The sequence below is a fragment of the Gymnogyps californianus genome, unplaced genomic scaffold, assembly GCF_018139145.2.
Source record: "Gymnogyps californianus isolate 813 unplaced genomic scaffold, ASM1813914v2 HiC_scaffold_100, whole genome shotgun sequence".
NCBI classification, from domain to species: Eukaryota; Metazoa; Chordata; class Aves; order Accipitriformes; family Cathartidae; genus Gymnogyps; species Gymnogyps californianus.
This window is the reverse complement of record NW_026113981.1, coordinates 1-16388: the sequence shown is the minus strand read 5'-3', so window position 1 is coordinate 16388 and position 16388 is coordinate 1.

The window sequence follows — 16388 nt, the reverse complement described above, 5'->3', positions numbered from 1 at the left end:
GAAAAGGCCTTGACTCTGTGTAAGCACTGTTCAGCAAAAGCTAAAACATCCCTTTGTTATCAACACTGTTTTCATCACAAATCAGCTTGGTGTCATCTGCAAACTTGCTGAGGGTGCACTCGATCCCACTATGTCATTGATGAAGATATTAAAAAGTATTGGTCCCAGTACGGACCCTTGAGGGACACCACTCGTTACTGGTTTCCACTTGGACATTGAGCCATTGACTGTAACTCTTTGGATGCGGCCATACAGCCAATTTCTTATCCATCAAACAGTCCATCCATCAAACCCATTTCTCTCCAATTTAGCGGCAAGAATGTTGTGGGGGACCATATCAAACGCATTACAGAATTCCAGGTAGATGACATCTGTAGCTCTTCCCTTTTCCGCTGATGCAGTCACTCCATCATAGAAAGCCACCAGATTAGTCAGGCAATGATGATGTATTTGTTATTGACTCAGGCAAGATGAAAGAGGTAAGATTGACTTAATATTCCTTTTGAAGTAAACTTCCTAATATTATTTTAAATTAATAATTTGAAAACACAAAATTTCAAGTAACTTTTTTATTAGTTGGCATAGTGCTAGTACATTTCAAGTAACAAAACTTACTGAGAAGTTTTGACATCAATTTGTTTTTTAATAAATACTGTAAACAGCCAGCTGTTAAAAACCCTGGAAAAGCTGCTGCAGGCTATTTTGGTTTTTTTGGTTTTAATTTAGTACTTCTGTTTGATTTTTAAAGAAAGTCCATCTTTTTAGACCCCCATCTTTCTAAAAATTAGAGAAAATGAGACTTCCCTTTGTCCCATTATTGTATCCAGACAAGGTCTTTTCCACAGCTTAGTTTTTAAGCATGGTTTTTGATAAGTGTTGAATGCCACTTCTGTATTTGCTTGTACAAGAAACATAAGATAGCATACAGTAATGAGGCAGTTTTTTGAGGAAAATTTCTCAATTTCTTATGGTAATGCAATTGTTTTGTATTTTTATACTAAATTTAGGAAAACTGGGAAATAATTTCCAAGTATGGCTGTCCTGGTTTCGGCTGGGACAGAGTTAACTTTCTTTTTAGTAGCTGGCACAGTGCTGTGTTTTGGATTTAGTGTGAGAATGATGTTGATAACACTCTGAGGTTTTAGTTGTTGCTAAGTAGCGCTTATCTTAAGCCAAGGACTTTTCAGTCTCCCATGCTCTGCCAGCAAGCAGGTGTGCAAGAAGCTGGGAGGGGGCATAGCCAGGGCAGCTGACCTGAACTAGCCAAAGGGGTATTCCATACCATGGAACATCATGCCCAGTATATAAACAGGGGGGAGTTGGCTGGGAGGGGTGGATCACGGCTCGGGAACTAACTGGGCATCGGTCAGCGGGTGGTGAGCAGTTGCATTGTGCATCACTGGTTTTTTTTCCTTTCCCCCCCCTTCCTTTTTTTGTTGTATTCCTTTTCATTACTATTATTATATTTCATTATTACTATTGTTAGTATTATATTTTACTTTAGTTATTAAACTGTTCTTATCTCAACCCACGAGTTTTACTTTTTTTTCCTTTCCTTTCCTCCTCCTCACCCCACTGGGAGGGGGAGGGGGAAACGGCTGCGTGGTGCTTAGTTGCTGAGTGGGGTTAAACCACGACAATGGCAAAGAGCAAAACTTTATTGCATATAATAATGTATTTTTGCTTGGTTTGTGATACTGCAAAACACAATTCATGTTACTTATTGACTTAGAATTACTTATTGACTAGAAAATTTCTGATTTAGAACACTGTAATACAAAGATATTGCAAAGGAGATAGCATAAATTCACTTCAAACTGAATACTTCAAAACATACCCTTTGTGCCAGAAGCTGCTGCTATTATTATTACTTCTGGAGAAATTTTCTTGATGATCTAAGTCATTAGTAACTTTTATTTCATGTACCCTGTTAAATCTTCTTTTGTGTTCTCCGCTTTTCTGTTATAGAAGTCTTTTGATGCACTGAATTGTGTTACAATGCTAAAAACGGTGTGGGTTTCAAAAGCCAGTGCTATCCTGATAAAAGACAGGTAATGAACATGTCATACTAAATTTTACTTTGCACACTTCCAGCATCTTGTATGTTTAAGATAAACTGCACAATGTAAAAGTAGCCACACTGAGTCACATTACTAGTCTAGTCCAGAATCCTGTTGGACAATGGCCAATACTAATTCTCTGTAGAAGATTAATAGAGATAGGGTCAGCATGTACTACCTCAGAGGAATTTCCCAAGTTCTGGAAAACTGTGATTCAGGGATTTCCCAATGTTTGTATTAGTGTTGTGGTTTAACTCCAGCTGGCAACCAAGCACCACACAGCCGCTCGCTCACTCCCCCTCCAGTGGGATGGGGGAGAGAATCATAAGGGTAAAAGTGACAAAACTCGTGGGTTGAGATAAAGACAGTTTAATAGGTAAAGTAAAAGCCGCGCACACAAGCAAAGCAAAACAAGGAATTCATTCACTACTTCCCATTGGCAGGCAGGTGTTCAGCCATCTCCAGGAAAGCAGGGCTCCATCATGCGTAATGGTTACTTGGGAAGACAAAACACCATAACTCCGAACATCCCCCACCTCCTTCTTCTTCCCCCAGCTTTATATGCTGAGCATGACATCATATGGTGTGGAATATCCCTTTGGTCAGTTGGGGTCAGCTGTCCCAGCTGTGTCCCCTCCCAACTTCTTGTGCACCCCCGGCCTACTCACTGGTGGGGTGGTGTGAGAAGCAGAAAAGGCCTTGACACTGTGTAAGCACTGCTCAGCAATAAGGAAAACATCCCTGTGTTATCAACGCTGTTTTGGTCACAAATCCAAAACATAGCCCCATACTAGCTACTATGAAGAAAATTAACTCTACCCCAGCCAAAACCAGCACAATTAGGTATGGACTTTTTCCCCCATGAACTTGTTCACTTTCCTCTTCCACCCATGTAGCACCCACAATGTCCAATAAGAAGGTGCAAGTTTTTGATGCCTCTTCATCCCTACATTAGAAGAGACATTGAACATAGATTCATTATTCACCTTCTCCAAACTATTCATGACTTTACAGGCCTTTATCATACCCTTCCCATCCCTGGATAAGGGCTAAGAGAAAAGGTAGCAACAAATACCTGCTATGGTACAACAAATACCTGCGATGGGGGAAAGGGATACCAACAGGATTGCTGAAGGTAAGCCAAGGGTTGGCATGGCATTGCCTGAGGGTGGCAATGCTAGTGGGAACATTTATGCTGCTCCAGGGAGCATGGAGGGCTCAGGAGGACATCTGAAATGCTTGTACACCAATGCATACAGTATGAGAAATGAACAAGATGAACTGTTTTTAAGAACCACCTTTTAAAAGCACAGGAGCAGACAATCCCATTGTGTCGAAAGTCAAGCAAGCAGGGCAGAAGACCAGCTTGGCTGAACAGGGAACTCCTTGTGGAGCTCAAGAGGAAAAAGAAATTGTATGATCTCTGGAAGCAAGGTCAGGCTTCGCAGGAAGATTACAGAGCCGTGGTTCATATATGCAGGGAGAAGACATGAAAGGCCAAAGCTCACTTAGAGTTGAAACTGACCAGTGTTGTGTCAGACAACAAGAAGGGCTTTTTTAAGTACATTAATAGCAAGAGGAGGTCTAAGGAAAACATTGGACCAATACTTGTTGAAGAGGGTCACCTGACTAATAGGGATGAAGGAAAAGTGGAGACATTCAATGCTTTTTTTGCCTCAGTCTTTAATAATACTGATAGACCTTGGGCTGCCCGGTCCCCTGAGTCAGAGGACCACGAGTGTGGGAACAGTGACTTTCCATTTGTGGACACTGAAATTGTAAGGGACCAGCTGTATCAGCTGAATGTTCACAAGTCCATGGGGCTTGATGGGACTCATCCCAGAGTACTGAAGGAGCTAGCAGATGTTATGGCAGGACCCCTCTCGATCATCTACCAAAGGCCTTGGGAGTCTGGGGAGGTCCCTGCTGACTGCAAGCTAGCCAATGTTATTCCAATTTACAAGAAGGGCATGAGGGAAGACCCAGGAAACTACAGACCTGTTAGTCTAACCTCAATACCTGGAAAAATCATGGAGAAGATCATACTGGGTGCTATTGAAAGGCATTTAAAGGGCAATGCAATCATCAGGCACAGTCAACATGGGTTCATGAAGGGAAAGTCCTGTTTAACCAGTTTGATATCCTTCTATGATAAGGTCACCTGCCTAGTGGATGAAGGGAAGGCGGTGGATGTAGTTTTTCTGGATTTTAGTGAGGCTTTTGATACTGTCCCTCACAGCATCCTTCTGGACAAGTTATCCAACTGTGAGATGAGCAGGTACATGGTGCGCTGGGTGAAGAACTGGCTGAACGGCAGGGCTCAAAGGGTTGTAGTGAATGGGGCTACATCTGGCTGGCGACCGGTCACCAGCGGTGTTCCTCAGGGTTCAATTCTAGGGCCAGTTCTGTTCAATATATTTATCAATGATCTGGATGCAGGAGTTGGATGTACCATTAGCAAGTTTGCTGACGATACCAAACTGGGAGGTGCTGCTGACTCTCGAGGGACAAGAGGCCTTGCAGAGGGATCTAGATAGACTGGAGTATTGGGTAATGATGGCATGAAATTTAACAAGAACAAATGCCGGATTCTGCACCTGGGACGGAGTAATGCCAGGCACAAGTATAAATTGGGAGAGGAGTGGCTGGAGAGCAGCCCTGCAGAAAGGGATCTGGGGGTGCTGGTTGACAGCAGGCTCAATAGGAGTCAGCAGTGTGCCCTGGCAGCCAAGAGGGCAAACCACATCCTGGGGTGCATCAAACACAGTATAACCAGGCGGTCAAAAGAGGTGATTATCCCGCTGTATTTAGCATTGGTGCGGCCTCACCTTGAGTACTGTGTGCAGTTCTGGGCCCCACAATTTAAGAAGGATGTGAAGGTACTTGAAGGTACTTCCATTTACCCATGGAAGAAATGAAGTTTACCATTTATATTCTTTACAGGAAAGGACAGTGAGATTTAGATTGATCTTAGGTTGGCAAAAAACCCCACATCACTTTGTGTTTAAATGGGCCTTCCTTTCGTTTCTCCAAATCTTCTGGTGTTGGGATAAAATTATAATAACAAATTTCCATACTATCAAAAATAATCCATGTACTGGAAAACTCTCTGTGGTGGGTTAACCTTGGCTGGCTGCCAGGTGCCCACCCGTCCGCTCTCTCACTCTCCTTCCTCAGGAGGACAGGGGGAGAAAATAAGATGAAAAAGCTCGTGGGTTGAGTTAAAAACAGGGAGATCACTTACCAGTTACCATCACAGGCAAAACAGACTCGACTTAGGGAAGATGAATTTAATTTATTTCCAATTAAAAATAGAGTAGGATGGTGAGAAACAAAGAAAAACTAAAACACCTTCCCCCCACCTCCTCTTCCTTCCCAGACTCAACTTTACTCCCAGCTCCTCTACCTCCTTCCCCCGAAGTGGCGCAGGGGTGATCACGAATGGGGAGTTGCGGTCAGTCCAGAGTTCCTCTCTGCTGCTCATTCCTTCTTACACTTTTCCTCTGTTCCAGCATGGGTCCTTCCCATGCGCTGCAGTCCTTCAGAATAAGACTTCTCCAATGTGGGTCCTCCACGGGCCACAGTTCCTGCCAGGAGCCTGCTCCTTTTTGGGCTCTCCACGGGCTGCAGCTTCCTTCAGGGCACATCCACCTGTTGCAGCGGGGGGTCCTTCACAGGCTGCAGGTGGATATCTGCTCCTCTGGGGTCCTCTCCATGGGCTGCAGGGGGACTTCCTGCATCACCATGGTCTTCTCCATGGACTGCAGGGGAATCTGTGCTCCGGGGCCTGGAGCACCTCCTCCCCCTCCTTCTTCACTGACCTTGGTGTCTTCAGAGTTGTTTCTCACAAATTTTTTTTTCCTCACTCCTCACACTCTACTGTGCAGCATTTTTTACCATTTCTTAAATATATTATCATCACAGAGGCTCCACCAGCATCACTGATTGGCTCAGCATTGGTCAGCAGTGGGTCCATTTTGGAGCCGGCTGGAACTGTCTCTGTCTGACACAGTGGCAGTCCCTGGTCTCTTCTCACAGAGACCGCCCCTGCAGCACCCTCCACTACCAAAACCTTGCCACTTAAACCCAATACACTCTTGATTTATGTGCTTAATGGAAAAATTATCTTTTTGTTAGACATGCATCTGTGGTTCCAATGAAAGGGTTTTTTTCTTAAAAAAAATTATTTGTAATTATCAAAAACTTTTTATATTTTATTTTCAAGGGCTTGGTGCTGTTGGCCTAGACTCTGTTTCTGCTTTTTTTTTTCAGCAGGATCCAGTTTCAGAATATGTTCAGAATTTCAGACTCCAGAACTTCTAAGAGTACCACTTCAGGTCATGTTGAGTTATAATTTACAACTTTTTAAATGTATTATCATCAAACCATATTATTAACTCCAAAAAGTGATTTCTATACAATCTTAACAAGGTCTTTGCTTTTTAACTTGTGGGACCTTTGCTCACAAAACTGCTGGCTCCAATTAATTGTGCAATTGCTGACTTTCTCATGAAAGCTCCTGATCCTCCATCACCTTTAATTGTGAGACATGCTGTGCACATGTTTAAAGTCTACTTTATTTCACTTTTTTTTCCAAATTCATTTTGAGAAATAAAAATATGGATATTAAATCCAATGTAGCACAACATTATCCTCTTTCTCCTTCAGGTTTTGTTAGAGCCAGAGGAGGAGGCGATATTAGAGATGTTAACACTAACTCTGAAAACTGGGCTGTAGTTAAAGGTGCCTTAGTCACTGGGATGTATCCAGCGACCAGACAAAAGGAGAGGAAAGTACGATTTCATCCTACCTCTGTTCTTAGCCAACCTCAGTATAAAAAGGTAAAACCTCTTGAAATGTATAACTCACAAAAAAAGATCAAAAAGTATTCTGTCAAACTTACGGAAGTTTTAGAAATGTCTCTTCATAGTTGTCAGTACATGTGTGCATGCCTGTTATTAAACACTGCTTTTTTATGAAACTTTTTTTTCCTGCAAGTTGATAAGATAATCAGTCAGTTTATTTTTACAATATTATTTCATCAGAACTTATATCAGTTACTCTCTCTTGTGTAGAACAAGACAAAATGGCAAAAAAACTAGTTATGAAACTGTTCTGAAGATATAACAATCCGTGCTGATAGTAGCAAGAAGGGGTTCTGCTCTGAAGTAGTGATTTTTAGATTTTTTTTAAAGCAAAATATTGGGCTTCAAGGTGGTAGAATAAAATTATATTTTTTATGAGTGTGGTTGCATTCTCTCTATTTATATATACATGTGTTTATGTATACATATATTTATGTATAGATTTCTATATATAAAAATGAGAAATGTTTCTTTTTTTTAATTACAACTAAAGAGTAAAACAGGCTAGTCTTAATTGCATTTGCACAGATTCCTTCAGCAAATGGGCAAGCTGCAGCCATTCAGGCATTCCCTACAGATTGGCTTATATATGATGAAATTATGAGAGCTTACACAATAGCAAATATCAGATGCTGTTCATTTGTAACACCTGTGTCGTGGTTTAAACCCAGCCAGCAACTAAGCACCATGCAGTCGCTCACCCCTCCCCCCTCCCAGTGGGATGGGGAGGAGGATTGGAAAAAAAAAGTAAAACTTGTGGGTTGAGATAAAAACAGTTTAATAACTAAAGTAAAATAAAATATAATACTAACAATAATGTCGTGGTTTAACCCCAGCCAGCAACTAAGCACCACGCAGCCGCTTCCCCCTTCCCCCTCCCAGTGGGGTGAGGAGGAGGAAAGCAAAGGAAAAAAAAAGTAAAACTCGTGGGTTGAGATAAGAACAGTTTAATAACTAAAGTAAAATATAATACTAACAATAGTAATAATGAAATACAATAATAATAATAGTAATGAAAAGGAATATAACAAAAAGGAGGGGGAGGAAGGGAAAAAACCAAACAACCAACAACAAAAGAAAAAAAAAAACCACCAGTGATGCACAATGCACAATGCAATTGCTCACCACCCGCTGACCGATGCCCAGTTAGCTCCCGAGCCACGATCCGCCCTCCCAGTTAACTCTCCCCAGTTTATATACTGGGCATGATGTCATATGGTATGGAATAGCTCTTTGGCCAGTTTGGGTCAGCTGTCCTGATGGTGTCCCCTCCCAGCTTCTTGTGCCCCTCCAGCCTTCTTGCTGGCTGGGCATGAGAAGCTGAGAAATCCTTGACTTAGTATAAACACTACTTAGCAACAACTGAAAACATCAGAGTGTTATCAACATTCTTTTCCTACTAAACCCAAAACACAGCACTATACCAGCTACTAGGAAGAAAATTAACTCTGTCCTAGCCAAAACCAGGACAGTATCCACCCCTTATTCTATACCATCTACATCATGTCCAGGTCCCACACTTTCCAATGCATTTTCAATTAATCACCACCACTTTTGCTGCCTTTTAATACATATACACACAGATATCATTCCCTTAATGTATAAGCCTTTAAAATGTCCATTTAAAATGTTTGTTGAGTTCATTCAGTCCATGACTTTGGACTCCATCTATCATAACAGTCTGTCTGGGCAGGAGGGATGGTGTGAAGTCCGCTCAGTCAGCAGAGCAGGATCCGGCTTTGGTGCAGTGCAGCGGGCAGATGACATTGGGCGCAGCAGGAGGATGGTGTGTAGTGTTGGATTGTTGCATGCTGCAGTCAGTCCTGGTTCCATCACTACTGCACTTCACTTGGTTTTATCAAAGTTCATTCTTTATTAATCTAGATAATTCTTACTGTAATACTGTTGATATAGCATATAGCAACTATAGTAATGATGACATACAGTGGCAGGATTATATAGCAATTAACATAATACAATTTGATTCACTGGCTATTCTCACCTAAAATCAAATCTCCTTGAGGCACACATCGGACTTCCCCATCCTTCCGCATCACCCACCAAGTGCACCCAGGTCCTTGAGCAAAAGCAATCCCACGAATGGGTTTGCCTTTGCCTGAGGCAGGAGTAACCCATACTGTCTTCCCTAGCATATTTTTCATGTGCACTACAGGGACCTTATCCCCTTCTACAGTACGTAAAAGTTCTGATTGGGCAGGGCCAGCTCGATGGACAGATCCTCTAGTGTTGACTAACCAGGTGGCCTTTGCTAGATGTGTATCCCAATGTTTAAAGGTCCCACCACCCATTGCTTTCAATGTAGTCTTTAACAATCCATTATATCACTCGATTTTCCCGGAGGCTGGTGCATGACAGGGGATGTGATACACCCACTCAATGCCATGCTCTTTGGCCCAGGTGTCTATGAGGTTGTTCCGGAAATGAGTCCCGTTGTCTGACTCAATTCTTTCTGGGGTACCGTGTCGCCATAAGATTTGCTTCTCAAGGCCCAGGATAGTGTTCCGGGCGGTGGCATGGGGCACGGGATATGTTTCCAGCCAGCCGGTGGTTGCTTCCACCATTGTAAGCACATGCTGCTTGCCTCGGCGGGTTTGTGGGAGTGTGATATAGTCAATCTGCCAGGCCTCTCCATATTTATATTTCAGCCATCGTCCCCCATACCAAAGAGGCTTTAACCGCTTGGCTTGCTTAATTGCAGCGCATGTTTCACATTCATGGATGACCTGTGCGATAGTGTCCATGGTCAAATCCACCCCTCGATCACGAGCCCATCTATATGTTGCATCTCTTCCCTGATGACCTGAGGTGTCATGGGCCCACCGAGCTAAAAATAATTCACCCTTATGCTGCCAATCCAGATCCACCTGAGCCACTTCAATCCTAGCAGCCTTGTCTACCTGTTGATTGTTTTGATGTTCTTCAGTGGCCCGGCTCTTGGGTACGTGGGCATCTACATGACGTACTTTCACAACCAAGTTCTCTAGCCGGGCAGCAATATCTTGCCACAATGGGGCAGCCCAGATGGGTTTACCTCTGCACTGCCAGTTACTCCGCTTCCATTGCTGCAACCACCCCCACAGAGCATTTGCCACCATCCATGAGTCAGTATAGAGATAAAGTATTGGCCATTTTTCTCGTTCAGCAATGTCTAAAGCCAGCTGGATGGCTTTCACCTCTGCAAACTGACTCGATTCACCTTCTCCTTCCGCAGTTTCTGCAACTCGTCATATAGGACTCCATACAGCCGCCTTCCACCTCCGATGCTTTCCTACAATGCGACAGGACCCATCAGTGAACAGGGCATATTGCCTCTCATTTTCTGGCAGTTTATTATACAGTGGAGCCTCTTCAGCACGCATTACCTCCTCCTCTGGTGATATTCCAAAATCTTTGCCTTCTGGCCAGTCTGTGATCACTTCCAGAATTCCTGGGCGACTAAGGTTTCCTATTCGAGTTCATTGTGTGATCAGTGCAACCCACTTATTCCATGTAGCATTGGTTGCATGATGTGTAGAAGGGACCTTCCCTTTGAACATCCAGCCTAGCACTGGCAGTCGGGGTGCTAATAGGAGCTGTGTTTCAGTACCAACCACTTCTGAAGCAGCTCAAACTCCTTCATATGCTGCTAATATCTCCTTTTCAGTTGGAGTATAGCGGGCCTCAGATCCTCGATATCCCCGACTCCAAAACCCTAGAGGTCGACCTCGGGTCTCCCCAGGTGCTTTCTGCCAGAGGCTCCAGGTAGGGCCATTCTCCCCGGCTGCGGTGTAGAGCACATTTTGAACATCTGGTCCTGCCCGGACTGGCCCAAGGGCTACTGCATGAACTATCTCCCGTTTAATCTGTTCAAAGGCTTGTTGTTGCTCAGGGCCCCATTTAAAATTGTTCTTCTTCCGGGTCACTTGATAGAGAGGGCTTACAATCAGACTCTAATTTGGAATATGCATTCTCCAGAAACCTACAACACCTAAGAAAGCTTGTGTTTCCTGTTTACTAGTCGGTGGGGACATAGCTGCTATTTTGTTGATCACATCCATTGGGATGTGACGACGTCCATCTTGCCATTTTATTCCTAAAAACTGGATCTCCTGTGCAGGTCCCTTCACCTTACTCTGTTTTATGGCAAAACTGGCTTTCAGAAGGATTTGGATTATTTTCTCCCCTTTCTCAAAAACTTCTTCTGCTGTGTTGCCCCATACAATGATGTCATCAATGTACTGCAGGTGTTCTGGAACTTCACCTTGTTCCAGTGCATTCTGGATTAGTCCATGGCAAATGGTGGGGCTGTGTTTCCACCCCTGGGGCAGTCAATTCCAGGTGTACTGGACGCCCCTCCAAGTGAAAGCAAACTGTGGCTGGCACTCTGCTGCCAAAGGGATTGAGAAAAATGCATTGGCAATATCAATTGTGGCATACCACTTGGCTGCCTTTGACTCCAGTTCATATTGAAGTTCTAGCATGTCTGGCACAGCAGCACTCAGTGGTGGCGTGACTTCATTCAGGCCACGATAGTCCACTGTTAGTCTCCATTCTCCATTAGACTTTCGCACTGGCCATATGGGGCTGTTAAAGGGTGAGCAAGTCCTGCTGATCACTCCTTGGCTCTCCAGTCGATGAATCAGCACATGGATGGGAATCAGGGAGTCTCGGTTGGTGCGATATTGCTGCCAGTGCACCCTTGTGGTAGCGATCGGCACCTGTTGCTCTTCGACCCTCAGCAACCCCACAACCGAAGGGTCCTCAGAGAGACCAGGTAAGGTGGACAACTGTTCAATTGCCTCCGTCTCCAAGGCAGCTATACCAAAAGCCCACCGGTACCCCTTTGGGTCTTTAAAATACCCTCTCCTGAGATAGTCTATGCCAAGGATGCATGGGGCCTCTGGGCCAGTCACAATGGGGTGTTTCTGCCACTCATTCCCAGTTAGGCTTATTTCAGCCTCCAATACAGTTAGCCGTTGAGATCCCCCTGTCACCCCAGAGATACAGATGGGTTCTGCCCCTTTATAACTTGATGGCATTAGAGTACACTGTGCACCGGTGTCCACTAGAGCTTTATACTCCTGTGGGTGTGATGTGCCAGGCCATCGAATCCACACAGTCCAATAAACCCGGTTGTCCCTTTCCTCCACCTGGCTGGAGGCAGGGCCCCTCTAATCCTGGTCAGAGTATTTGTTACTCACTTCTTGTAAAAATGACTTAGAGGTCCCTTCAAGAGGGTCAGAAGCCCTTCTACTTTGTCTGGCAACCGGAGTGGCATCTTTCCTGGAAGAATCCCCTTTTCTGGTTGTTTTTCCTTTCAATTGACGTACCCGTGCATCTAGGACCGAGGTGGGTTTTCTATCCCACTTCCTCATGTCCTCTCCGTGGTCACGCAGGTAAAACCACAGGGTACCCTGTGGTGTATACCTTCTATATTCTCTCTCTTGATCAGAGGAATGCTCACTCCTAATAGCTGAGATATTGGTCTGTACAGGTGGGGAGTAGGAGTTTTTGATCAGTTCGATCAGTTCTTCGGACTTTTCGGACAGTTTTTCCACAGCCGAGACACAGGCTCGTAGGGATGAAGAGAGATTTTCTTCATATTGCCGGAGTTGGCAAGCCATTTCATCCACTGTCGGTGCCTCTTCGTCTTTCCAAGTTAGTACTGCCAATGGGTTGGCATACGATGATGGTGCGCTCCGTACAAACTTCCGCCACATGGGTCGTGTGCATTGAACTTCATCTGGATCTCTGGGTAATTGTAAACTGTCCGGGTCATAATAAATCATCTCTAGCACAGCTAATTCCCTCAGGTACTGAATACCTCTTTCCATGGAGGTCCACTTGCCTGGTTGACATATAACATCTTCCTTGAAGGGGTACCTTTCCTTCACACTTGACAGGAGTCGCCTCCAGAGGCTGAGGGCTTGTGTCCCTTTTCCAATCGCCTTATCAATGCCACCTTCCCTAGAAAGGGATCCCAGCTGCTTGGCTTCCTTACCCTCTAATTCCAGGCTACTAGCCCCATTGTCCCAGCATCGGAGCAGCCAGGTGATAATGTGCTCACCTGGACGACGGCTGAAATCTTTTCGCATATCCCGCAGCTCACTCAGGGATAGAGATCGGGTGATTACTTCTGGTTCTGCCTCTTCCTCCTGTTCTCGTGATGGCCCTGGTTCATCTTCATCCTTTGCTAAACGAGCTGATTTTTTTGTATATTTCTTCTTCTGTATAGGAGCGACTGATACTGGCACAGGTTGGTTCTCTAGTTCAGCTGCAGTGCCCGTCACAGGCGTTGCAGTAACCGTAGTACCTGTTGCCGGGGCCGGAGAGGCTGCAGTGTCTGTCACGGGGGCCAGAGAGGCTGCAGCGTCTGTTGCTGGGGTCGGAGTGGCTGCAGTGCCTATCGCCGGGGCTGGAGGGGCTGCAGTGCCTGTCATTTTGTTGTCAGATCCAGAGACCTTTGCTTCCCCTTGAATAATGTTAAACAGAGCTCGGTAGGCATGGGCCAGGCCCCAGCACATTGCAGTGATTTGTGTCTCCCTGGAATTGTCGGGGTGACAGCATACTTTTTCCAAATGTTCTACTAGTTTTTCAGGATTCTGCACTTGTTCAAGGGTGAAGTTCCAAAACACTGGAGGTGCCCACCATCCTAGGCATTTACTCATGCTACCCCACATACCCTGCCACTCATAACTCTGCAGCTTTGGGGCAGATCTCTTTGGGGCAGATCTCCTAAATAGTTGTTTAACCCTAAACAACGCCTGAACCACATTCAGGAACAAGCTAGTTCCTAGCAATAGAACCATGCTGGTTTCAACATTCCAAGGATATTCAAAATTTTCAAAATTCTCAAACACTACTGGAATTAGCCTGGAGGAGGAGGGGAAGGTGAAGGAAGGTGTCTCCCCCATAGATTGGCTCTCCGAGGAGAAAAGGTAAAGGGTGTAATTATTAACAGTTTCCGCTAGATAGCTCCTGAAGTACAGAGATAACGGCAATGCTGAGTACAAATACCGGATTAGTCCCACGACCGATAATTTTATCGTACCATAAACCAGTGTTACATAGTAAAGGAAAGCGAAAACCTTAATCCACCTCACCTTATGGGTGATAAGCAGCAGCACAGGGACTATATACGGCAAGTGAGGTGATACATAACAAAACTCTAAGAACGAACTCCACAACTCTAAGAGCCAATAACCCAACATTGTGACCGGCGACCACTAAACTAATACAATACAACAAATAACAAAGTCGTTTTAACACGCTCTAGTCAGATCTGTTGTTATCTCAACCCTTTACGCCCCACGTTGGGCGCCAAAAAGCTGTCGTGGTTTAACCCCAGCCAGCAACTAAGCACCACGCAGCCACTTCCCCTTCCCCCTCCCAGTGGGGTGAGGAGGAGGAAAGAGGGAAAAAAAAAAGTAAAACTCGTGGGTTGAGATAAGAACAGTTTAATAACTAAAGTAAAATATAATACTAACAATAGTAATAATGAAATACAATAATAATAATAGTAATGAAAAGGAATATAACAAAAAGGAGGGGGAGGAAGGGAAAAAACCAAACAACCAACAACAAAAGAAAAAAAAAAAACCACCAGTGATGCACAATGCACAATGCAATTGCTCACCACCCGCTGACCGATGCCCAGTTAGCTCCCGAGCCACGATCCGCCCTCCCAGTTAACTCTCCCCAGTTTATATACTGGGCATGATGTCATATGGTATGGAATATCCCTTTGGCCAGTTTGGGTCAGCTGTCCTGATGGTGTCCCCTCCCAGCTTCTTGTGCCCCTCCAGCCTTCTTGCTGGCTGGGCATGAGAAGCTGAGAAATCCTTGACTTAGTATAAACACTACTTAGCAACAACTGAAAACATCAGTGTGTTATCAACATTCTTTTCCTACTAAACCCAAAACACAGCACTATACCAGCTACTAGGAAGAAAATTAACTCTGTCCTAGCCAAAACTAGGACAAATAATAATAATAAAATATAATAATAATAATAATAATAGTAATGAAAAGGAATATAACAAAGAAAAAGGAAAAAGAAAAAGAAATAAAACCCAAGAAAAAAAACAGTGATGCACAATGCAATTGCTCACCACCCGCTGACCGATGCCAGAGCTGCGATCCACGCCTCCCGGCCAACTCCCCCCTGTTTATATACTGGGCATGACATTCCATGGTATGGAATACCCCTTTGGCTAGTTCAGGTCAGCTGTCCTGGCTATGCCCCCTCCCAGCTTCTTGCACACCTGCTTGCTGGCAGAGCATGGGAAACTGAAAAGTCCTTGGCTTAAGATAAGCGCTACTTAGCAACACCTAAAACCTCAGAGTGTTATCAACATCATTCTCACACTAAATCCAAAACACAGCACTGTACCAGCTACTAAGAAGAGAGTTAACTCTGTCCCAGCCAAAACCAGGACAACCTGTTACTGTGTCACTCTTCTGTGGACCAGCTAGGTTACCAAGTAGTTCTTTGCAGGAACCTTCATTCTTCTAAGGTATAGTGAGTTTTGGAATTAAAATATTTCTATTGAAATATAGTAGTATGTGATATGGAAAGCTTGTTTTTCAAGAATACTTAATACATATATTAGCTGAATCTTAAAGCTACACCACCATAGTATTTGTAGCTGTTGAAGAATAGCTTACTGGCCCTGTAAGAAATCTCAGTTATACATGAGTAGTTTTGTAGCTTAATGTTCTTTTAAAAACCTTTAAGTGCTGCATTTTGACTCTGTTGATTGTGTTGACTTTTCCCTTTCATCTTTTTCATCTAATATTTCTACAGCAAGCAATAGTGATCTTTTCCAAAAGAAATGTAAGTGGTATTGTCATATTACATCATTTAGATTCATACATATTAATCTTTATAGATTCATATCCATAAATTATATTTGCATAGTTCAGAAATCTCACAAATTATAGTAAAGTATAATTCTTAATCAAATAAAAAATGCAAATACTAATATGAAATGTCTAAAGATAATGCTAATGCTGAAGTGTAGTATGTCCATTTTTTCTTAGACCAGTTTATTTGATATCGTTTGAACCAAATTATTCAAAAACTGAATAAAAATAATTTAGAAACTATCAATATTGCAAAATACTTATATTGCTTCCAGCTGTAACATGTATTTATATAAAATATCAGTTATTACCTTCTACTGATGACTTTTAAAGACAGTTAGCTATACCAATAACCAGAAGTAATTGGGAATTTGTGTTTCATTATTTAAACAGAGTGCTGTAGGAATTGAAGCAAAAAAATCTATCTTGCTCTCCATTCTCACTAGAAATATTAGTTTGAATCAAAGTAAGAGTCTATATGAAATTATTATTGAAGCTTTCTTGTCTTGCTCTTTAACTCTTACTCTTAAAACAAGTATTTATTCTGACTGAATCACACTTTTTTTTGAGAAATGAGTATCCTACTTAATAGCCGTAT